The sequence below is a fragment of the Panthera pardus genome, unplaced genomic scaffold (assembly GCF_024362965.1).
Source record: "Panthera pardus isolate Hobbes unplaced genomic scaffold, ASM2436296v1 HiC_scaffold_12, whole genome shotgun sequence".
NCBI classification, from domain to species: domain Eukaryota; kingdom Metazoa; phylum Chordata; class Mammalia; order Carnivora; family Felidae; genus Panthera; species Panthera pardus.
In genome coordinates this window covers 77,870,252-77,893,715 of record NW_026526677.1, presented here as the reverse complement: position 1 = coordinate 77,893,715, position 23,464 = coordinate 77,870,252, and the positions used below count along the sequence as shown (strand labels likewise).

At 42.9% G+C, this 23,464-nt stretch overlaps 1 protein-coding gene across 2 annotated transcripts in view; it reads left to right on the top strand.

The window, feature by feature from the left end:
* Positions 1-23,464, top strand: part of MAML2 (mastermind like transcriptional coactivator 2) — a 346,551-nt gene that overhangs the window by 2,837 nt on the left and 320,250 nt on the right. The window lies entirely within an intron of this gene.

Genomic DNA, 23,464 nt, shown 5'->3' with positions numbered 1-23,464 from the left:
TGCCCAGGCCAGCCCTGATGAAAGTCAGCAACAGGAAATGGCCATGCAAGCCTAAAAGTACTCAGAAAGCCCAAAGGAGAGGCCACCGCGTTGAACTCCTTTTCCAGAGGAACTGAGAAAGAAGCTTGAGAGACAGGACGTCCTCCAGCCAGGCCTCTAGGATGCTTCATCGTGGCTCTCCCTTATCCCTGGCCTGGGTCTGTGGTGATGAAGTTTCCAGAAATTCTGGGAGCTAGGATAGTGGTCTTCTCCCCACCACACACACACACACACACACACACACACACACACACACACACGGTTTGCTTGGGATGCCTTGAACTGCCGCTTCTCGGCACCAATTCCAGACAAGCAGGAACTGCTAATACTTACCCTGCCCAGTGTGAACCATTTCATCCTTGAATTCGCTTAACCCGTGGGGTTGTATTGGAGCTTCAAGGCCTGATTCCTTTTCCCTACCACCTGTTCAATGCCCAGCTCTCCCTGGCATTCCCTAGGAGAGCAGTGGGAGTTTGTTTTGTGAAAGAGACATGCTGAGGTGAATGGGGGTGGGGGTGGGGGAGAATCACTCGAATGGAGAGAAGAATGAGGTTTGTATGTATGTGTGTGTCACTGGCATCTGCAGCCAAAAGTATCTAAATGCCTCGATTGTCCCCAGTAAATTTATAATCTGTCTGCAAGTCTCCCAATAATACCGCTTTGTGTGCTTCACAGTCTCCTGGTAAGTGTTTCTGGGGATGATACAGGGAATGAGGCGCCCAGCCTTTTTCAGTGGGGAAGACCCATCTCTGTCCTGGATGCCAAGACTGGATGTGGCGCTCACATCCCAGCCTCTGCAAGGAAGGTGGCGTGTCTGCTTCTGGCCATGTTCTTTTGATTTTTGCTGCCTTTTTGTGGGGGGGTTGGGGACGCACTTTGGGATGCGAAGTGAAACCAAGTTCAGTGGTTATTGCGGCCTCACCATAGCAATATCCATGCTGGTGGGGTGGTGAGGGGAACGGTGTCCTGCCTTTCCCGACGGGAGGTTTACCGCTGCAGAAGCCAAAGGTGGCTGTTGTACCACTCCTGTTCTAAGAGAGAGGCTGATTTCCGCCTCCTAACCACCAGCCATGTCCTAAAACATGGCCTTGGAGGAGGCCCCCCTCCGGGCACGGTGATGATGCAAGGGTGCCACATGAGTTAGGAATAAAAAGACCAGTTTATTTCTAACAGTTGCTTTTTCACTGAAAATGGGTGGCATAGCCAAGGTTGATCCACCACCCCCACCCCCCCATTTGGTTATTGGAAATTCTCTTCTCCACTTTAGCTTCTAAATTTGGAGTTTTGTTACTCAGCATGGTGCTCCGAGATGGTGATGCAAGTTGTGTACTAACCTGATAACATTGTGTTTAGAAGGGAGGCCTGGTTATTTGGGAGTGATTCATCTACAGGTCCCACTTCACGCGGGCTCTTCTTATTTTCAGAAACACTTAATTTAAGGGAAATTTTGCACAGAATGAGTGTTAGGATTCTTTCTTAATTTTATTGCTGTGGCCGTAACCGGATTTATTTCTGTCTGGGTGTGCTGGATGTATCACTTTCATAGTTCATTTGTATGTCATAAGTGGCCATAAAGGTCCTTTGGAGGAAGAGAGAGAATATTGATCATCTGAAACCACACGTGCACTGCGTCCTCAGCTGAAATCTCTGTATGCTGCATGCCTGCTTGACTGTAGTCCGTTATATCTGAGTGGGTAAAAGGAGGACTTGTGGTCCATGGGGTAGCGTTGACTGGAAGGTTGTTATACTGCGAGAAATATATAATGTCTGAGTTTTCTCAAGAGCTTGAGTTTCAAGAACAATGCAAGACTAACCTCCAAGCCGGTTCTAATTCTATCCACATCGAGAGCCTAATTCTGCAGCCCTTACTCAGCCAATGTCTTCATTTAGCACAAGTACAAGTTCAGGGGAAGCCCCATTGCTGCAGAGACTGCAGAAACAGGGCCTTTTGGAGGGCCTGGATTATAGGGCTTTGAGCAGATCTGCATTTCTAACCACTTGGAGCAGGCTGCAGGCACTAAATCATTTTCTGGTGAAGTATGTTTGAATCTTTGAATGAACTGTGAAACTGAATAATTGTTGGTCCATGGAACAGTAAGGTTTAGAGCTTCTGCGGTTCATTATTAATCTTTCCCTTTTGCCTGAGACAGGCTCTTTTTTCTGTTGCATAGACTGTGTTGCTAGGATGGATAGATAAGTGGTTCCAAGTCATCTTTGGCTTTAGAGATTATCTTTTCTCTAATGTAGTGTAGAGGAAAGAAAGCAGATCAGACAAGGAGTCTGCGTCCTCGGTTCTGTGCCTGCTTGATCACCAACAAGCTGGGTGACCTAGGACAAGTTAGTTAGCAGTCATCTGTAAAACAGAAAGAACAATATTGCTGTCCTAGCTTGTTGAGAGAACCAGATGAGTGTGTGTTTCTGAATAGGCTTTGGAAAGAAAAAATAAAGCACTGTGGAAATGCAAGGCGTTATTACTAGTATTACTAATAATAAACCACTAAGCAACGAATCATAATACCAGTTTTTCCAGGGATTAAAAGTATACTTAAGCTTTCAGTTGTCTGTTTTAAATGGTGAAATAGCTTTTATTGTAAATAGAGGGATTGGTATTTCAAATTTAGTGCTGCCAAGATAAAACTGAGTTATCAGTGTATTTAAGTGCTCCTGAAGGTCCGCGGGAAATCCCAGTTAAAATGTGCATTGTTGTGAAAATGATTAGGGTCTTTGGGTGTATGTCCTTTACAGGCCCCTGCATGGACCAGAGCAGCTTTGGAAAGGTGTGCCCACCAGAGCATCTAAGGGGCATTAGAAAAGTCGTTTGCACAAATGGCATGGGAAAGTTAAATATTTTGTCAACAATAGTCTAAAATGTTAATTGTTAGCTTAAGAAAGTCAAACAGGTTAAATCATTGCCAGAGTTCCCTGGTTATTTTTAACTGATGATACTCAAGTTTCTAATTGACAATTCACAATCTGAGAGCTGTAAGTGGGGGATTGAGAACAGGAACAGTTCATTGGCCAGATCTGGGTGTCTGTAGCTGTCTCCATGATAAATAACCTCCCCAGCACAGTGATAGGAGTGTGTACATTATTTATATATGCAGCCATCATTTCCTGAAGAACTGACTCTATTTTTGTTCTGTTTTCCAGAACAAAGTAATAAAGGGAGAGTTCTTATCTATCCAGGACCTTCCTACTACTTCTTTCAAGTAAATATAATTATCAGATCTCACAAAGCAAACGAGTTCAAGTGGAGAGAGAAGTTGGTGCAATCCTTTATCAAAAATGGACAGAAAGCTTGCTTTGACAGCAAGGGCTGTTATTATGTCAACTACGATGCCTCGCTTGTTTGGGTCAGTGTTTGTTTCCAGAAGGCATGTGTGTTCTTTGTTAGGTGGTGTTTTCTAAACCTTCAAGTTCTGCACCTTACAGTTTAATACTGTGTGGCTCCCCTCTGCCTGTAAACCTTTTGTGAGTACAAACATGGGTTTTCCGATATTCCAAGACACGATAATTAAGTACGACTAAAAGAGTGGCCGTGATTAGCTGTTCTTGATTTTAATTGTTGTTGTTGTGTGTTTGTTTTTAGTATTTAATCTCAAAAAGCCTGGACGGAAATTTTAAACGATCCTCAGTGCTGCCACGCATGCAACTAAGCCATTTTGAATGGATTCCACGACTTCCTTGTTCTTTAATCCTGTCCCTTATAGATGTTCATAGGCTGGATCGTGTTTAGTGAAAACAATTCCAAATTCTTTCTTCTGCATTTTCATGCTAATTTCCCTCACACCCTCACAGGCTCCGTGGGAGAATAGACAGAAATGCAGCTAAAGACGCAGACCCCTGCTCGCTCACCAGTCTAGTGGGCAAATGAAGACCACGTCAATAAAGTAACAGTAAAAGCACCAGCTAGGTAGAATGGACCAAAACTGGTGTAGAAAATCAGAAGAAAAGAGGAATAAATATTTATTGAGTCCCTAGAATGTACCAGGCACGTTTATTTTATATTTTATGTAACGCCTTCAAAATAAAAAAATAAAAAATACCCAGTGAGCAAGCAACATTGGCCCCACTTCACAAATAAGGAAACTGAGGCTTAGAAAAACAGGAAAAGGAAGAATTTGGTGCATAGATTTTCCATTTCCTCCTGTGTTCAGATCCCATTTCACACCTGCTGGCTTTATGAGCTTGGGGAAATAATGTTACTCTTTTTGGGCATTGGTAGCATCATCTGGATAACAAGCCTTGTGTTCTTTAGCAGAGTGGTCAACACCGGGCCTCACACACAGTAGGTGCTCAAAACGAGAGTACTGTTAATGGTTGGTGGGAGAGAGATTCAACCCCAGGCCAGGGGGAGCTTTGTGTGGGTCACCAGCAGGGCCTGGGGCTTGGGGCGGGGCGGGGGGGAGAGTGCGGAAACGTGGAATGGGGTAGCTGAGTGATGATGAGTGTGAACGTGAGGTGTGGGACAGAGCAGAGCCTGACTGACATGGTCGGGTGTGAGTAGTGGGGTGGCGGGGGAGGGCAGGTGGGGCTGATCCATTTCCTGGAGGGTCTGAAGCTCTGGAAAGAGTCAATCAGTAGCCCTGGAAAATGGTAGAGCAAGGAGGGCTCAGAGGAGTCAGCATCTCTGAAGCAATAATAATCCTTCATACACTTGAAGACAAGTATTACATTTCCCCTCCAGCAGCCTCTTCTCATAGCACATTGCCTAAGTGTTCTGTATTACCTATCTTCAAGTCCCTTGAGCTGCTTAATGCCTTGCTATTTACACACTTCTCTTATTCCCAGTGAGTTATATACAGCATGACATGGCCTTTGGCATTGAAAGGAGATGGTTTTAAAAGCGCACTAGCTAGACACAGAAGAGAAGCTACAAGAGGCATAACCAACTACAGACGTCTCTCCTCCCAGGCTCCCTAGGCCTTCCAGTGCCAGTAAGAACTGCCCTGTGGGTAAAAGTGTCTTCTCTTGATGTGTAAACTTATCTTCCCAACAAATGAGTTTGCTTGTTTATGAATTTGGAAAAGGTCTTTTCATTAAAAAAAAAAAAAAATGATGATGAGCAGAAACTTATGAGAAGCTGTGACTCCAGATAGCCTTTGAGATTTACTTACCCTCCTGCTTGCTTGCTTTTTAATGCAGATGTGTTCCGTATCTTTACCTTGCCCTAAGGCTCAGTTTCCCCTATTTGGTCCATGTGCACATGGCACAGGGAAGGCACCTGATGGACTAGATGGCGGAGGAGAAAAGCCAAACACTTTCTTCCCTCCTTGACTGAAGGCATGATGTCAGGATGCTGACCATGGCAAATGGGCTCTCTCTCTGTGGCTGCCAGCTTTGACCCTTCCCTATGCTTATCTGAGGGGCAGATGTGAAAGAATCAAAGCTGTTCCATTTCCTTATGGAGGGGATGAACAGAGATGATCACATGTTCTTCACAAGTCTTGAAAAAGGCCAGAGAGTTGGGCCCTACCTTAGCTGAAGGAATGGCTGTGAAAATGGGCAAATACCAATATTTACATGTACTGTGCTCTCCATGAGTCTTAATGATTTTAGCAAAGGTCCTGAAATTTTATATCAAGATTGTGGACATGGGAGCTATATAAAGTTTGGAGGAATTATCTCTTAATTCAACAAAGACTGGTTTTGCAGTAATTCTGTGGCATGAAAGTTCATGTATCCATGATGAGCAATTTGATATAGCCTTTGCCCTCTTAGTATTTACAGCTGAAAGGGGTGGGGATAGGGTTGGAAATAGAGGTGTGAAAGTTGGCTTAAGGAGGCAAGGCGGCATTTTTGCCGTTAAGAGCCTGGGATCAGGGGTGAGACTACCTAGTTTCACATCACAACTCCAGCACTTTGATAGCTATGTCTTCTTAATTCCGTTAAACTCTCCCGCCTCAGTCTCCTCAGCTGTAAAATGGAATGATAGTATTAGATCGACTTCGGGTTGTTGATTAAATGAGGTAATTGCCTAGCACCTGGTAGAGTCTCAGTAAAATTTAGCTGTCGTTATTAATGTGAAAAGGGACATACCTGAGTCAGATTCGTGGTTTTTTCCAGCTCAGGAGTCCATCATCAGAATGTGTCAGAGATGTTTTGTGGGAGGCCATGACTTGTCTCTTTAATATTAATTAAAATGGTTAGTGATGGATGCCATATCATCCAGTTTCCCTAAATAGTTTAATATGGAGATGTCATCTGGGATAGATTTACATTTCCCTAGCATGGGTTTAATAGTGTTCTTCTTGAGAATAGGATCAATTAATATCTCTTCCATTCCTGGGATTTGAGGACCTCTGATCTAGAACTTGACCGGAGTGTTTATGTGACTTCTTCTGGAACAGAGGCTGGGTCTCCATTCAGTTGCCTCACAAATGTGGCACATAGGCTCTGTGGGTAAATGAGAAATTTAAACCGTCCATTGAGAGTTTGGAATTGTTAGAACTGAGGAGTCCAAATTTACCAACTTAATTGAATTATTAATTCAGACTGATGAATAATTCTTAAGTGAATCTGGTCACAGAGTCACAAAGAGTTAGAGGCTCCCTGCTGTGGAGATTTAAAATTCTGCTTTTGAAAGCCAGATCCCTGGCTCAAGTCGCTAAGGAATCCGTGAACTCAGTGCCACTGCAGATGAACGGCGGCGGCAGGGTTTGCCCTCTCCCCAGCCCTGACCTGGAGGGTGTGCAAAATTTCACACCACGATATGATCCTGAGCTGAGAATCTCTTCTTTGCTCAGTACCCCTTGAAGGTTGATTCCGTAAGAAACAGGAGGACAATGTTGCCGAGGCTTCAAAGCAAGCTCTGGAGAGGATAATTCTTAATCCAAAGCATGACGTTTCTCTGAGGAAGTGACGGAATAAGAATAGGAATCATCTTGGGTGGATGATGTTTGGACACGGGTGGATTTATTGGTTCTAACTCAGAGCAAAGAATGTAGTCCAAAAAATTTTTTTGGTAGTGTGTTTATTCCCCATCGTTTAAACTTAATCCCCCTTGTCCTCTTGAAGCATAATATGCTTAGGAAATGTAGTGTCAAACTCATGCCAGGTTTGTTTTGTTTTATACTGTTTTCATAGCATTCTTGCTAACTGAGTTGTCGTGGCAGGTCTGTATGTTGATAGAGAATCATTAACATTGTCGTTTTAAAAATTCTCTTCTGTCAGAAATGTGGCCGAATTTTATTTGTGGACCTTTCCCAGCAACACTGATATCTGTCACCCGCGTGAGGCCTGACACCTCAAATTTCCTCAGTGTTCCACAAAGTTCTCTTCAGGTGGTTCTGATGGATGTGAGTGGAAAGTTAATTACGTGCCTGGGTTTGGTTTTGTTTGTTTTGGGTTGTTTTTTTTTTTTTTTTCCTTTTCAGAAAATTTGCTTCAGGCAAAAGTTTGCTACCACTTCTAATAACTTGCCAGGAGTCTTTTGGACACACGGTATAATCTCTTAGAGCCATGGTAACCGAAGTGCAGAGAAGTGGCTTAATTGAATACGGTATGTACCTGCACTGTGTCTTCGGAATGATGATTGCCTTACCGAAATGAATGTACCCTGCTCATTTCTGGAGGTCTCTAGAGTCTAAATTATGTAAAAATAAAAGCATTCCCTGGCTAAGCAGCTGAGAAACTAAGGTTTTTGTTGCTGTTGTTCACCTAAGTGGACCGATACTTGCTGAACCAGCTAAGGCTTGCTCATTTGATTGCCACACTGCACCATGTAATTTCAGACAGCAAAAAGTATGTGCTGGTGGTATTATCCCATTTGGTTGTTTCACAGAGGTGTTGAAAAAGTACAAAGTACAAACAGAAGAGTAAACAGGAAGGAGCAGCGGTCCTCCTGACGGAGACAACAGGCAGAGGCAATGGTTCAGTGAAGTTTGCGCCCAAGTCCTGTAGCCACCGCACCAAAGAGAGCTTCCTTTTCTCACTTAGATTCTTTGCATGTGGATCTGTTTGCAGGCTCAGGCCCCCAGAGAGAGATTCTGAGCTGTCTTTGTGCTAAATTAAACATTAGTTTTCTCCTTGGGAACTTGATCTTCCAGAGATCAGGCAACAATATCTTTCTGAGAGAGCTCCCAGCTAAGCACTTCGCTCAGGAAGAGACCAGCTCATGAGCCTTTTCACCTCCACTGTCTGCTTAGCTGCTACGAGTGTGTGTTGCACGGGAGTTGTCGTGGCTAACCAGGTCTAGAAGCCCTCAGAACAAGGACTTGTACTCTCATCCTTGGTGTAATGCGGAGGTACCCACGCTGACTTAGCATATCATCAGTGGAAATGGCCAGAATGGCACCCAGATCATGGAAGATTTTAGCCAGGCATAATTTTTCTGTGCTCACTGCCTCGCAAATTCCGCACCCACAACAATGAAAGGGAGTATGTCAAATAGAAGCCATCTCATTTCTGGCTGTGTCTCATCTCCATCCTGCCCAACTCCCAGGAGGGCTAGTTCATATTGATCTGAAAATAGGACACTAGTCTATCAATTCATAGAGCAGCATAAGCCTTTAAAAAACAGACAAAACCCTCTACTCACAGATGAAACAATTATAGCCCATCTGAAAGAGTAGTAGAGCCAGGACTAGAACCCAAGTTTTCTATTCCAGATTATTGAAAGTTATCCTTTTATTAAGGACTTTTTCTAAATCCATAAAAAACAACAGGGGCAGTTTAGGAATTTTTGTTAACATTTTGGTAGTAGAAGGAGCATGGAATTTAGAGCTAGTAGATGGTCTTTTAAATGATCGTAATGATTCCATCCCACAGGCCCCCATTGTAGTGTGACTTTACCACTCCTCCCATCCAAAAGTAGATGCTGTTTCCCCCCTTGAATCACGAATGGCCTTGTGACTTGTTTTAAGCGATAGTATTTGACAGAAGTAACATTGTGCTCCTCGTAAAGCCCTTCCTGGACTTAAAATGTGTTAAGAGGATAAGTCTTACAGTGTTTTTACCACAAATAATAGTAAGAATAATAAAGAGGGCAGGAGAAAACTTTGGGAAGTGATAGGTAGGTTTATGGCCTTAACACTGGCGATACTTTCACAGGTATACACCTATCCCCAAATGTCTAGCGTTGCATATGTTAAATATGTACTGCTTTTTCTGTGTCAATCGTACCTCAGTAAAGTGGTTATAAAAAATAAGCTTCGGTGGCTCAGTCGGTTAAGCGTCTGATTCTCAGTTTCGGCTCAGGTCGTGATCTCACGATTTCGTGAGTTTGAGTAGAATGTCGGGCTCTGTGCTGGTGGTGTGGAGCCTTCCTGGAATTCTCTCTCTCTCCCTCTCTCTCTGCCCTTCTCCCACTCTCACTGTCTCTGTCTCTCTCAAGTAAATAAACTTTGAACAAAGAAGCAAACAAATAAATAATAATTAAGATAAAAGAGAAGCTTTGGGGAACCCTGAGGCCACCATATAAAAGAGCTGGTGAGCCAGTGGGAGGATGACTGTCCACATGCAGACGAGCAAGGGACCCTTTGGCCACTGGCCACTGGCCAGCACCAACTGCCAACATGAGAGGGAGGCCACCTCGTGGCAGCCAGTCCTCCATGCAGTCTTACAAGTGAGTGAGCCCAGGTGAAATCAGCAGAGAAACCACCCCGCCAGCCTAGAGAATCACGGGAAATGTCACATCGTTGCTTTCAACCAGAAGGTTTTGGGGTGGTTTGTAACTTAGCACAGGTTAACTGAATGCCAGCTGGAAAACCCTAGCAGGGGCAAGGGTTCCGCCTCTTTAGATGTGCTACCCCAGGACTGGTTACTCCACATCTTTGAGACTCATTTCCTGCTTTTCTATGATAATACAAACGATCTCAGGGGTCGAGAGGATTAAGTGAGATAATACATGAGAGCACCTAGCGTGTGGAGCTTCACAAACATTGTTTTCCCAGCTTCCTTTTTGTCCCTTCGCAGTGTGCTCTAATTTGAGCCCCCGCCTCTGTCACCTCACTGTCACCTCATGTGCATCAGCATTCTCAGAGGCTCCCCCAGCCCCCTGTTCCTCTGAACAGCAATTTATTTTTTCCCTCCCGGATGATGGCCTGGTGCTGTCATTCCTCCTAACTACCAAATTTCCAGCATTCTTGTTCCGCCCCAGGGAGCACATCTGCCTTCGGTAGTCCACCCTTAAAATAGAAAAGGGTTAACCTCATAAAGATGTCACTCCCCTTGTACTGCTGTGCTGCCCTTGGGAGAGTCAAACAGCATAGCAAATCTAGATGGGCAATGTAATTGCATTCGATCTTCTAGGTCACAGAAGACTTTGCTAGCTTCAACAGTGTATAGGGGGAAAGTGAGCATATTCAGTCTTGAAGAGCAGTGTTTCTGAGCTCACTTTCTTTTTGTAGCAAATTATTCTAAGTCCCTCATTTTTTTTTTCCATCTTACCCTTTACAATAAGTGAATAAACAAAGAGGAAGTGATATAGTGACACTATATCATACTTGCTATACTTATCAGTGCTCTAGTAAGAAAGGACTGGCCTAGGAATTGGATGTCGAAGGTCCTAGTGTTCCCACTGATCTTAGCTGGTAGGGCAGCTTAGTCCAGTCGTTTTACCTCCCCAGCACTTAACTTTCCTTCTTGGAAAAACAATAAAGGGCATTTGGTGAGTGGCTTGGATCACCTTCCAGGCCCCTTTTGGGTGCATACACTTTGAATAAGTTCCCTGATATTTCACTTTTGTTTTTCACAGCTCTATCTCTCCTTAAACGTATCTGTTAAGAAGAACTGAAAGGAGGAGAGGCGACAAGGGTGGGAATGTGTTGTTGTTTTAAGGGAAATACTAGTGAGGAGAGTCTGAAGTAATGTTGGGAACAAGGTCCAGCTGTGACGAAGGGCGAGCGCATAGCCCTGTTAATTGCTTAATGTTCTTCCTGGGAGTGATGGACAAATCACTCCATTTCTGACCTTATTTGTTGGGGTTTAGGGTTCCAGTATGAAAAACACGGTTGTGGGCCTAGCGTCTGATTCATTACCTTTATTTTCAGAGGAAGTACTGTTTTGTTTTGTTTTTTTGTTCCTCCCCAGATTATCCCAGCTACACTTGGAACATTTCTGTGGGTAAAGAAGATTCCCAAATGAGTACCCCTGTGAAATAATTCAAGAAATATAAAATGAGAAATGAAAAGGAAAATATTCTTTACAGCCTTCCTTGCTTAGGAACTGACTAGTCTGTCTCTCACATACACACAGTTGCAAAGTGCAGATTAATGGATGGGATTTTATATGTGTTACCACTTCACTTTAAAAATATGTTTCTGCTTTAAAGAGGAACTACAAAAGAGAGTCACTGAGAAACTGGTCTGGGGGAGGGGAATTCAATCCACTGCCTCTTTTTTTTTTTTTCTTCTTATCACTAAAACCCTAAGCAGAGAGTGTAATCACCTATTTCCCAAGGGCAGCCCTAAGCCCTTAAAACTCAGATCTGTTTAGGGATTTAATGGGACTGGGGGAAAAAAGGAAATGCACAGTATCTGCTCCAAACAAGTCAACAAAGGAAAATGTACCCAACCAAATATTAATCTGGAGGATTTCTCTGATAGCACCATTCCCTCCCTCCCTATCTCTTGATTTAGTTACAGCACAAATCTCCAAATTGCATCTTTATGATTCCCTGAATCTTTGGGGTCTATGGATCCCATCTTGGGCTCCAAGCCAGGCCAGTGCATTTTCTTTCACAACACAAGATGTAACTAGCAGGAAGCCAAAGGGTCATTTGGTTGTGGTTGTCCTTGTATTTTGTTTCCAAGGTAGACACACTCAGTTTCATTGTTAGATTACTTAGAGATGGTGACTTTTTTCTACTAACTTCTAAACTCCTTAACTTTTCTTCTAAGATTTTTTTTTTTTAATTTTTAGATGAAAATGTCTTGGTATTATGCCATACAACATCGCTTTTCTTTTAAAAAATACTAAGATAAGGGAAGTCAAGTTGACTTTCTTTTCCAATAGATTGAGTCTTTTGCTTAACAAATGCCCCAAATCCGCATCACACACACGTGTGTGCATGCACAAGCACACACACCCCCCCACATACTTTTTACTATGGTTATTTTTAGTATATACAGACCTAAATCAGTTATGTGGGTGACTTCAGAGGAAATGGAATAAAGAAATACATTAAAGAGTATGGGAAAGAAGATAAGTTTTAAAGGAAATTGCTCCAGAAGACAAGAGTATACCAAATTTCAGAAACTAGGAAAGAGAGCTTTGTATCACAGTGGTAAGTGTGGAGTGACAAGGCACCTCCATTCTGGTCCAAGTTTTACCGCTAACTAACAGAATGACCTTGTGGCCAGTCACTCCTCCTTTGCTTTTTCGTTTCTCCATCTGCAACCCCAAAGGGTTGGATTCCTCAGCACTTCGCTTGGCTGGATTATTCTTGTCATACGGGATTCGGCTCAAATGTCACCTCCTTGGAAAGACTTCCCTGGCTAGCCTAACTCATGTACACACATGATTGATCTCTCTTTCTCCTCTTCCCCTATCACTTTATCCCACTACAGAAGTGCTGTTGTCTTTATAACTTCTATCATTGTCTGAATTTATGTTGATTCCTTGTTTATTGGTGCATTTCCTCTCTTTCCCTGCTGGGATGTAAACTCCGTGAGACCAGGAAGCTTGTCAGTCTTGTTCACTACATGTGTCCTAGCCCCTAGCAGTTCGTGGAACATTTTGGATCCCCAGTAAATATTTGTTGAATGAATGACCAGATCAATGGCTTTTAAACTAGAGATGTCTTATGAGTCTTTTAGGAATGGAAGTATGAAAGGAGAGGGAAGAACATGTGGTTGGCCTCCAAAGTCTCTACCTCCTGTTTGATTAAACTGTTTGATAAAACTCCAAGGTTTTAATCACACTATTTATCTATCTATCTATCTATCTATCTATCTATCTATCTATTAAGGCATATTTGTAGATATAGGTATAGATATGCTTTAATGTGATTAAAAACATGGTTCAGTGCTACAATCGTTTGAAAGATACGAGACCTTGATGATTATTTATGATTTTTCCCAGATTGGAATTTGAAAGCCCAGCCTCTCATCAGTAGGAAACATTGGTATAAGGAAAATGATGATGGACTAGAAGTTACATACATTGAGTGACCACCATGACTACCATATGCCGGGTCCTGTGTTAGTCCCTAGTGCCACACAGGAGAAACACAGTTCTTATTTGATGGAGTTTACATTTTAATGGGGAGGTAGGGGAGGACAGTGTCAACAAACAAAGGAATGAGATAAAGTTAACTAAGGATATGTGCACAGCTCTTTGTTCCTTGAAGTGGCTGGTTGGAGATTGATTTGGATTAATTAAAAAGAAGCAAATCTGGGAAACACTTCAGGAAGTAGAGAGCGATTAACTGTAAACAAGCAGCTACCATCAGAATAGGAGATAGGCTCCTTTGTCAGGGCCTGGACAGCTGCCTGCACAGTGGGCTGGACCTGTCCAGGCAGTGTGCTGCTTTGGCCAGTCTGTGCAAATTCTCCTAGGGAGGAAGGTGGTCATATCAGCATCTTCTGTGCCTTGGAGCTATTGTCATCATTGTGTTAGAAGTCATTGAGGTTTGAGAATTAAAGAGAAACTACTGACAGGCACCTTTTGAGGAAGAGAATATTGTCCCTCCTTGACAATAGAAAACAAATTGTCAGGAAATTAGCGTCAGGACTAAAAGGAGTTAGAGGCATGGTAGGTTCTCGGGAGGCAGGCCAAGGCAGAAACTGGCATTTGCAGTCGTCACAATAGTGTCATCTTACATGTACACAACCCATATATTGCCCTCACAGAAACCCTATGCTATAAATAAGACAAGTGTAGCTTTTTAAAAATTTTTGTATATGGGAAACAGACTTGGGAGAAGTCAAGAAATGCTAATAATATCTTACTTTTGAATAATAGATTTGCAGTTTACAAAGTTCATACTCACATATTATCTGAGTTTGTTCTCTGGGGTATTATTACACCCATTTTAGAGAGTGATGAGGGACTCAAACTGGCCTACACCAACTCCACTAGTGAGCAATGATTTACCCTCCTGACACCGGGGTCTGTCTGTGTAGGGCGCACAGCAGCCACACTTGAGTAGCTGAGCCCCAAATACATCACTGAACTTGCATCTAAGATGAGGACATTGAATGGCTTGCACTCCCAGAAGCATACCCACACATAATTTGAAGCAATGACTCTTCTAGAAAGAATGGCAATCATGAATGGAATGAGGATGTCAGACACCCAGGGCACATCAAATCTAGAATAAGGGAGGCTGAAAAAAGGGAGTCTTGTTTTTTATTTGTTTCTTTTTAAAAATTTATTAGTTTGTAAGAATACAAGGCAAGGTGAGAATATTTTTTTAATTTATGAAAGCCCACACTTTCCCACCCATATTTCTTGTGGATCTAGTGAGCCAACTCATAGGTCTGGGAAGAGAGGGCTACAAGGTTGTTATGAATAGAAACTTGATCTTGAATCAAAGAAGCAGATTTGTCTCTGTAACCGAGATTGGTCTAAGTTTTTCTCCATGCTGTTGCTTATTTTGGAATGAGTATCTTAGATGGAACTTAAGGGAGAGACTTGCAGCTCTTTGCTGAAAAGTAATTTTTCCTAGCCAAGTTGAATCTGTTTTTCATGCTGATGGTTGTTCTCTCATTACCTGGAGAAAATGCAGGAGTTCGTAATTGATGGGATTTTGCTTCAAAGTGGAGATGTGCCCTATTTATCTTTGTATTTCTAGGGCCTACAATAACGCCAGGTATCTAGTATGTAAGCGTTTTGTAAATGTTTGTTGAAATTGAACTGTGGTGAGCATGAATTTTTAAAGGACCCCAATCCTTTACATTTCTGTGACTAAATGTACCATACACCAGATGTGGAACACTGATCTTAAAGATATCCTTCTGGTTCAGCCTTTTTTTTTTTTTTTTTTTTTTTTTTTTTTAATCACATTCATTGGGTCATCTGGGTGGCTCAATCAGTTAAGCATCCAACTCTTAGTTTACACTCAGGTTGTGATCTCGTGGTGTGTGAGTTCAAGCCCCGCCTTGGGCTCTGCACTGTCAGAATCCCCTACTTGGGATTCTCTCTCATCCTCTCTCTGCCCCTCCTTCCCTCTCAAACATAAGTAAACATTTTTAAAAAAGAATTATAAAAATCACATTCATCAAGTGTTTAATATGTCAGGCACTCTTCTAAGTGTTTCTAGAATATTAACTCATGTGTCCTCACAATCACATGATGAAGTAGGTACAATCTTATTTCCATTTGACAGATGAGGAAGGAACCTGCCTAGGTCACTCAGCCATGAGTGGTGGAATCAGGATTTGAACAGAGCAGGATGATGCCACTGCCCATGTGTTAGTCATGGTTTTCTACTGCACGTAGGAGAAGGTCATTACACAGGTAATATCAGACTCCAGCTCACACATGACCCAGGCCTGAGTTTGGAAGCCAAGTGCAACAAGACATTTTGAAGTCAATAGTGATTAGAGCTAACTCATTGTCCAAGGTGCAGATGAAATTCAGAATGAAGGTCTAGGGGCCACAGATTACTCCTGACACAGTTTCCAGCCTCCCATTTTTTCAAGAGGTGAAACATACTGGAACATGTAGAGTCTATGAGTGATAAATAGGTTTTGACTTGCATTCCGGGGTAGGTTGGTAGTAGTCATCTAGAGGGCTGTGAGGATCCTAAGGTGATATCCAAGCTTTGTAGGAAGAGGGCCATGGTGGTTCATTATTGATACCTGCTGTGGGCAGAGAGAAGGCAACATGGCCGACAAGTCCCTGGAATGGATTCTTCAGGATCAGGAATCCAAATGTGGGAGATCTTGAATGTAGATTCCTGCTGAAATGTTAACTCTTTCCATGGAGGAATGCATCAAGATCTGATTACGCCACTTTATAAAGTTAGGCTTAAATAGGTTAAATAAGTTGTAACTTTAAGTTGTAAGTGCCTTGAAGACATGTAAGTTCCTTAAAGACATTCTAACCTTTGTTGTCTCTGAGAGCTCAAAGAAGGTGACTGAATTTTTTTTTCAGTATTTTATACAGTGCCGTGCAAACTCAGCTTCATTTCCTCCCTGACTTGCAACCTAAGCTCCTCTTATGTGGAAATTCTGAAGATACAATTATTCATGCTCAGTGTTCTGAAGGAGCCCATTTTTGGTAGAAACAGAGAGACACAGTATAGAAATGGGAAAATGATGCCCCAAGCTTGAGATCACCAGAGCTTTCTTTTGGGAACCAAATTCTGCTATAGCTGCCTTTGAAAAAAAAAAAAAAATAGCAAATGCATACTGAGGTATGATGTCCAAGCCCCACTTTAGGGACCAGGAATGAAGTAGTGAAGAAGACAAGTTCTGTGCTCTCTTGGGAAACACTTCCTTAACAATAGCTTCCTTTTACCCTAGAAGGTAAGTGATAGGGCAACTTGAGTATGTGAACTCTCTGAATTGAATGCAAAATTTTCTTTGACAGCATATGTGCATTTTCAATGTGGACAAATTTCAATGTGGAGTTTGTCAGGTTCTCCAAGGATTCAAGGGCCAAAGAACCTTAGGGAGAGGCTTGTGGTGGCGGGAAGAAGAATCCACCAAATCTAGGGCTAGTGTAATTCTTCACACAGAGTAACCAGTATTTCCCCAGTATTTCCTTTCTTCCTGTATCCATTCATTCTAGTTTCAGGAGTCTGAACAGAAAGCACACGTAGCTTTCTTCACATGCCTAATGTATTTCCTTTACCTCGGACTTTTGTTACCTGTTTTGTTATCGATGTAAGTATCTTCCTCTTTTCTCCAAGGCCAGTAGCCCTCAAGTAGCAGCTGACCTCTTTGTGTTCTGTTCTGCACTTTTCTTTGGAGCCCAGTCCAGCAATTTTTTCACTTTGTTTTTCAGTGACCTCCCACCATTTTGGGGCCTCTTCCCCTCCCACCTTGACCTCTAACTCCAAATTTATGTCTCCATGTCATTGTGGGGAACCTCTCGGTGAGAAGGATAAAGCTGAATTGGAGCCTCGTCTCAGGGATTTTCATAAGAACACTGACTCTTTATTATTAGCTGTGCACTCCAGGCTGCTAGAGTTCATATTTTGGCAGTGGACCATCAAACACCCTATTTTTAAGAGCCTTTAACTTAGTTGTAAACATGTGCTGTGACTGGAGCTCACTTTCTTTACTCATGTTTACCAAAAGCAGTTTAACTGTTGAAAAGTTGTTATTAAAAAAAAAAAAAAAGCTCAGACTTCAGGACTATTTTTCCACTCATCTAACTCAAAACTATGCATGATCTAAAAAAAGAAAATTTGGCATTTAGTTACTTAATTTGATGGTCCAGTCATACTGGTAATTTGAGGGAAAGAAGAAGTGGCACCACTCGGTCCTTTTACTTTGACAGATGCCCATCAAACACGCATGGAGGGGGATGATGGCTGCTACCCATATTTACATGACTGACCAGCAGAGCAGCTCAAAGAAAAGCAGTCCAGTATGCTGAGAAAATTGTTTATGCCCTTAAAGTCATCTATATTTAGAATCAAAGTGTTCTATAGACACATTTCCCAGACACTCTAAATTCTGGAGACCTTACTAGTTCCATTAGGAGAACATCAGTAATATTCCAAACTCTCTTCGGCTTGCAAATAGGTAGAGATATTCAGAAATTTGGTGAAGGTGAGGTTGTTGCAAACATGTCTATTTCTTTTTATCTCTGCAAGGAATTTAGGCAAGTGTAACAAAATGCATATTAATCTTTTGAGGAGGTGGTGACGGAAAGCCATAAAGCAGGAGTTTCAAGAATTTAAACGCTCAAAAGGAGGGGTTGAACTTTGACATCTTCCTCTTATGATTTAAGATTCTAGAAGTTGTACCATTCGGTCAGCTGAACAGAACTGCTTTGGGGCTGTGGTGATACTCTAAGTAGTACCTTTCATAATGACTCCCTTCTCTCAGCCTCTGGGTATGTCATCAGACCCTTGTACCTCATTGTTAGTTGTGCGGTGAGGCATCTATTGACAGGTGACATTTGCCAATCAGGGTAACAAGGAATTAAATCCATTTGATTCCATCTCCCCCTTGTTGAGCTACAGGTATTCCATAGATATATCCTAACTTACAACACCCATTTGGTGGAAAAGCGTCCTGCTGTAAGAATCATCTTGCCTAGTTTGCACGCCTCTTATCTCCCTGGGCCATCCTGGAAAGGTCCCTGGAGCTTCTGCAGGATGAACTCCTGATTCTTACTAATGAACGTTCCTTGCACAACTTTTCAAGTGAGGTACCATTCTAGGCACTTTGTTGAAATCATGAAAATCTCAATTGATTCTCTCTCAGGGCTAGCCTTCTATGAATGAGTTCTTATATGCTCATTGACTTTCTGGTGGTTATTCAATCTGAAAAATATCTAACTGTTTTATTTTATGGGTTACATTTCCTCCAGTATTGAATGAAAGTTCCTAAAAAAAATTAACATAGAATAAAAATTAATTGAATGTCAGCAGGGAGATTTTTCCTAAAAATTTATAAGAATATTTCTACCTCCCTCAGGGGAGGTGGATACTTCTCCCTATCCTGGACCTTTTTCAGAATAAACACAACTATAATGCTGCATTTGTGCCCTCCTATAGCTACATATGTGCATAACTGTTCCATGAGCATAGCAAAGAAGAAAAGAGGCCATAGAAGAACACATATTTATGTTTTCAGAACGTTCAGGAGGGAAAAGGATTTGCAGACTTGAGCTCTTAGAATTTCCTGTAAAACATTTTACTGTGGTTTTTGTTCAAAAGTTAGATGCCAGTTGCCATGTTAATAAGATGGCAAGATTAGTTAATTGTATTCTCTGCTGATGCATAACAAATTACCCCAAAACTCAGCACTGGAAACAGTCAGCATTTATTATCTCACGCGGTTTTTGAGGGTCAGGAATTCAGAAAGGCTAGCTCAGGGTCTCTCGTGAGACTGTAGTCAAATCATTGGTTAGGGCTGCAGTCACTCCAAGACTTGACTGGGGGTGCAACTTCTGCTTCCAGGTTCACTCACGTGGGTGTTGGTGACACTAGTTTCTTGTTGGCTACTAGCCAGAGGCCTTAAGTTCCTTGCCACCTTGGACTGTCCTTGGGCTGCCTGTATATTCTCAAGTCACAGCTGATGGATTCCTCCATGAGACAGGGATCCAGGGATACAGAAGCCACAGTCTTTCACAGCCCAGTCTCAGAAACGACAAACCTTTGCTTCTCCTATACTCTGTTGGCCACACAGGCCAATCCTGATGCGGTGTGGGAGGGGAGTACACAAAGATATGAACCCCAGGGGTAGGTATTCTTGGGGGCCATCTTGGAGGCTAGTGAACATATTAATGTATAAACATGGCCAGTAGCCCAGGCTGCCAGGTCCCCTACTGTGATTTTGAGGAAGGTTATACCACTGACTATTCTAAAATAAGGCCTGGGTGGCTCAGTCAGTTAAGCATCTGACTTCGGCTCTGGTTACGATGTCACAGCTTGTGAATTCGAGCCCCATGTCAGGCTCTGTGCAGACAGCTCAGAGCCTGGAGCCTGCTTCGGATTCTGTGTCTCCCTCTCTCTCTGCCCTCCCCTGCTCATGTGCTGTCTCTTTCTCTCTCTCAAAAATAAATAAACATTATTTATTTTTTTTTTTTAAATGAGGCCATCCATTCACTTCACATCTATTTATTGTCAGCTATATACCAAACACTGTTCTAGGTGCTTAGGGTACTTCGGTGAATAAAACAAAGATCCTCACCCTCATGAGTTTTATATTCAGTTTTATATTTTGCTTCTCATGTAGCAAATCCCATGGGTCAGTGGGCCTGTGCTATGAGGGTAAGTACATGGACCTCAAACCATTGTTTCACATTGACTTGCATTTGACCAACTTGAGCAGGAAACCGGGATAGCTATTTTCCTTATCGGCAAGAATAAGGGTAAGCTTTTTGAAAGATGTAGTAACAATACAATCTCTCCAGTGATTACATTCTTCTACTAACTGTCATAAATGATTACTTCTCTGAGTTGATAGCTAAGTGAGGAAGTAAAGTACATTACTTAAGAATTAAGGGAAGTAAAGTACATTACTTAAGAATTAAGGTTTGGGAGTCAGACCCTCCTGGATTTGAGTAATAACTGTCCTGCTTTCTTACTGTGTTACCTTGCACATGTTGTCTGACTCCTCTGAGCCTCGGTTTTGTCCTCTATAAAATGGTGACAACAATAGCACCTATCTTGGAGTTATAAACTGTAAATGACTGACTGAAAGCAACCTACCTTAGGATTTGCTACATAGATACCACTGAGTTTTATCTGCTTTTTCTTTATTCTGACTGCATCTGTGAACTCCTTACCAAAGGTGCTATCAGAAATGACCCCCAGGGCGCCTGGGTGGCTCAGTTGGTGAAGCATTCAACTCTTGATTTCAGCTCAGGTCATGGTCCCAAGGTTCATGAGATGGAGCCTTATGTCGGGCTCTGTGCTGACAGCGTGAAGCCTGCTTGGGATTCTCTCTCCCTCTCTCTCTGTCCCTCTCCCCACTTTTTCTCTCTGAAATTAAATAAATAAACAAACTTTAAAATAAAATTAAAAAATCAGGGCACCTGGTTGGCTCAGTCGGTTAAGCGTCTGACTTCAGCTCAGGTCATGATCTCACGGTTTGTGGGTTCGAGCCCTGCGTTGGGCTCTGTGCTGACAGCTCAGAGCCTGGAGCCTGCTTCGGATTCTGTGTCTCCCTTTCCGTCTGCCCCTCCCTTGCTTGCACTCTGTCTCTCTCAAAAATAAGTAAGCCTTAAAAAAAGGAAAATAAAATAAAATAAAAAGAAAGAAATGACCCCCCAGTTCAACCCAAACGAAACCATCCAAGATAGTAGGAAGCCTAGTAATGTTACTCCCAGGGCATGTTTCCCACCCCCTCCCTTGCCACAGCTGTGGCCACCGCTAGTGTGTGTATGAGGTGGGGAGAAGAGCTCCATCCGGGGTTCACAACTTGTGTGAAAACCTTTGATTTATCATCAAGGGTTTTCCATTTAGATATGTAAAAGTGCTCTCAGTATCCACCTGATGGTTTCCTACTGAGGCTGTTTCTGTGGAAATACTTTGCCAAATCACCTGTCAGCACAGCGGCCGGGAGAGGAAAGATGCATGTCCTCTGGGGTGTCCGTCTTAGTCTGTCAGTCCGAGACACCCGAGCCAGAATGGCCCCTGATTTTCCTCACCCCACCCCCACCCCCCAGCACTGAGTGGGCAGCTGCTTCCTGCCAAGGAGGTGCCTGCCTTCCTGAGGCTGGGAAGCCTGTGGCCTGCTCTCAGTTCCTCCCGTATCTTCCTTCCTGGAGTGGTACCATTAGAGAAATTGGTGGTGAGAGGGAAGGGAGTCTCATAACTCCAGGCCTCAGAAACAAAATACAAACTGAGCCCGGGGTGTGTTTTGCTGGAGGGCACTGCAGTATGTTCTTGGGGATACCTGGTAGTTTGCAGCTCTGTGCATTTTACATACTCTTTCAATTTCCCTTTGCCTCCATTGGGCAGGAAGTATGTGCACGGGCGACATATAATCCCTTGAACCATTGGAAGACATGAACAAATGTGACCAATTTCCAGGAAGTCATGGGCTCTGGATTAGCTTAAGAGAAAACCATTCTAAAGACACAAGGGTGGAGAGGGCTGGGGAGGAAGGAACAGATGCTTTGAAGTCAAGCCCTGAGTTTGAGTCCTGGCCCCTAACATTGTTGGCTCCGTGACCTTGAGGGATGATATTTTTTAAACCTATCCAGGCCTGTTCATATAGACAATAGAGATAACATACCAGTCTGTGAGGAGCACATAGCTCTTGGAACAATAAAAACAAGCAAAGAAAGAAGGTCCCGGGAAACATTTCTTTTCGTCTCTGAATCCTAAGAATTTTCTACATTAATTAACACATCATGTTGTTTTTATTAAGAGAAGATATTTGAAGCTTCTGGGGCTTTGGTTCTCAAACATTACTGTATATAGTAATAGTAGTCACTGGGAAGTGTGCTAAACTGCTGGGCTCCACCAACAGAAATTTAGGAGCTCTGGAGTTTGGAGATTTCTATAGAAGATTCTCAGGCCACATATGGAGACACAGACTTGGGGGTAACTCGAAATCTTGGGAAGTTTTGAAATCATCTTGACTTAAACATTTTTAGGCATTTATGGAGGTCACATACGAAACACAATCTTTGAGGTTTGAAGATACCAAACCATAGATATTTTAGAACTGTTGATGTTCCCGTATGCCTTCTGGGTACTCTGGAAGGCACAAAAGCAGAGATTTGCAAAGGTGCACCTTCTGTTCTGTAGAAAATCTGCCAACTTCATGCATGACCCGGATGGAATGATCTGCTACTTTCCGTGGGCACCATATCTAAATGCAAGCAGGAACAGGACACCCCAGAATATCCGTGGAATGCAGGCCTGAAGCTGAAGGACAAGTAAAACCAGAGGGCTTGGGAAGATAATGAACACCAGGACATTGAGTGTTTGACTCTCAGATGATGGTGACCACCCATTAGGGTGCAGGGTCCTTGGAGCTCCAGCAAAGAGGAATTGTCTAACTCTCTGACTTGCTGTGTCAGTTGGATCATTGTTTAGTTCCATCTCAAGGTGTAGCTTGAATCCCCTGTCTGGTCACCACCTTGGCCCAGGTCAGTCAGTAGCCCCCTACCGTCAAATGATGCAACAGTCACCCACCCTGTATCCCTTTTAGTCCATACCGAGTACAGAAACAAAAGTTGCCTTCTTACTACATAAAAATGTTCATATCATACTCCTGCTTAAAGCTCTTTTTCTTTAGGGGCAGCTGGGTGGCTCGGTCGGTTAAGTGTCAGACTTTGGCTCAGGTCATGATCTCATGGTTCGTGGGTTCAAACCCCACATAAGGTTCTGTGCTGATAGCTCAGAGCCTGAATCCTGCTTCAGATTCTGTGTCTCCCTCTCTCTGCCCCACCCCTGCTCATGCTCTTTCTCTCTCTCAAAAATAAATAAACATTAAAAAAAACTATTTTTCTTTAAAAAATAATAATGTTTATTTATTTTTGAGAGACAGGGCATGAGTGGGGGAGGGGCAGAGAGAGAGGAGACACAGAATCCGAAGCAGGCTCCAGGCTCTGAGCTGTCAGCACAGGGCTCCATGCAGGGCTCCAACTCACAAACCACGAGATCATGACCTGGGCTGAAGTCAGAAGCTCAACAGACTGGGCCACCCAAGCACCCAAAGCTCTTTCTCTTAAAAGAAACGTTTATTTAGAGAGCAAGCACAAGCGGGGGAGTGGCAGAGAGTGAGGGAGACACAGAATCCAATGTGGGGCTCAAACTCATGAACCAAGAGATCATGCTAACCAAAATCAAACATCGGACACTGGGCTGACTGAGCCACTCAGGCATCCCTCCTGCTGA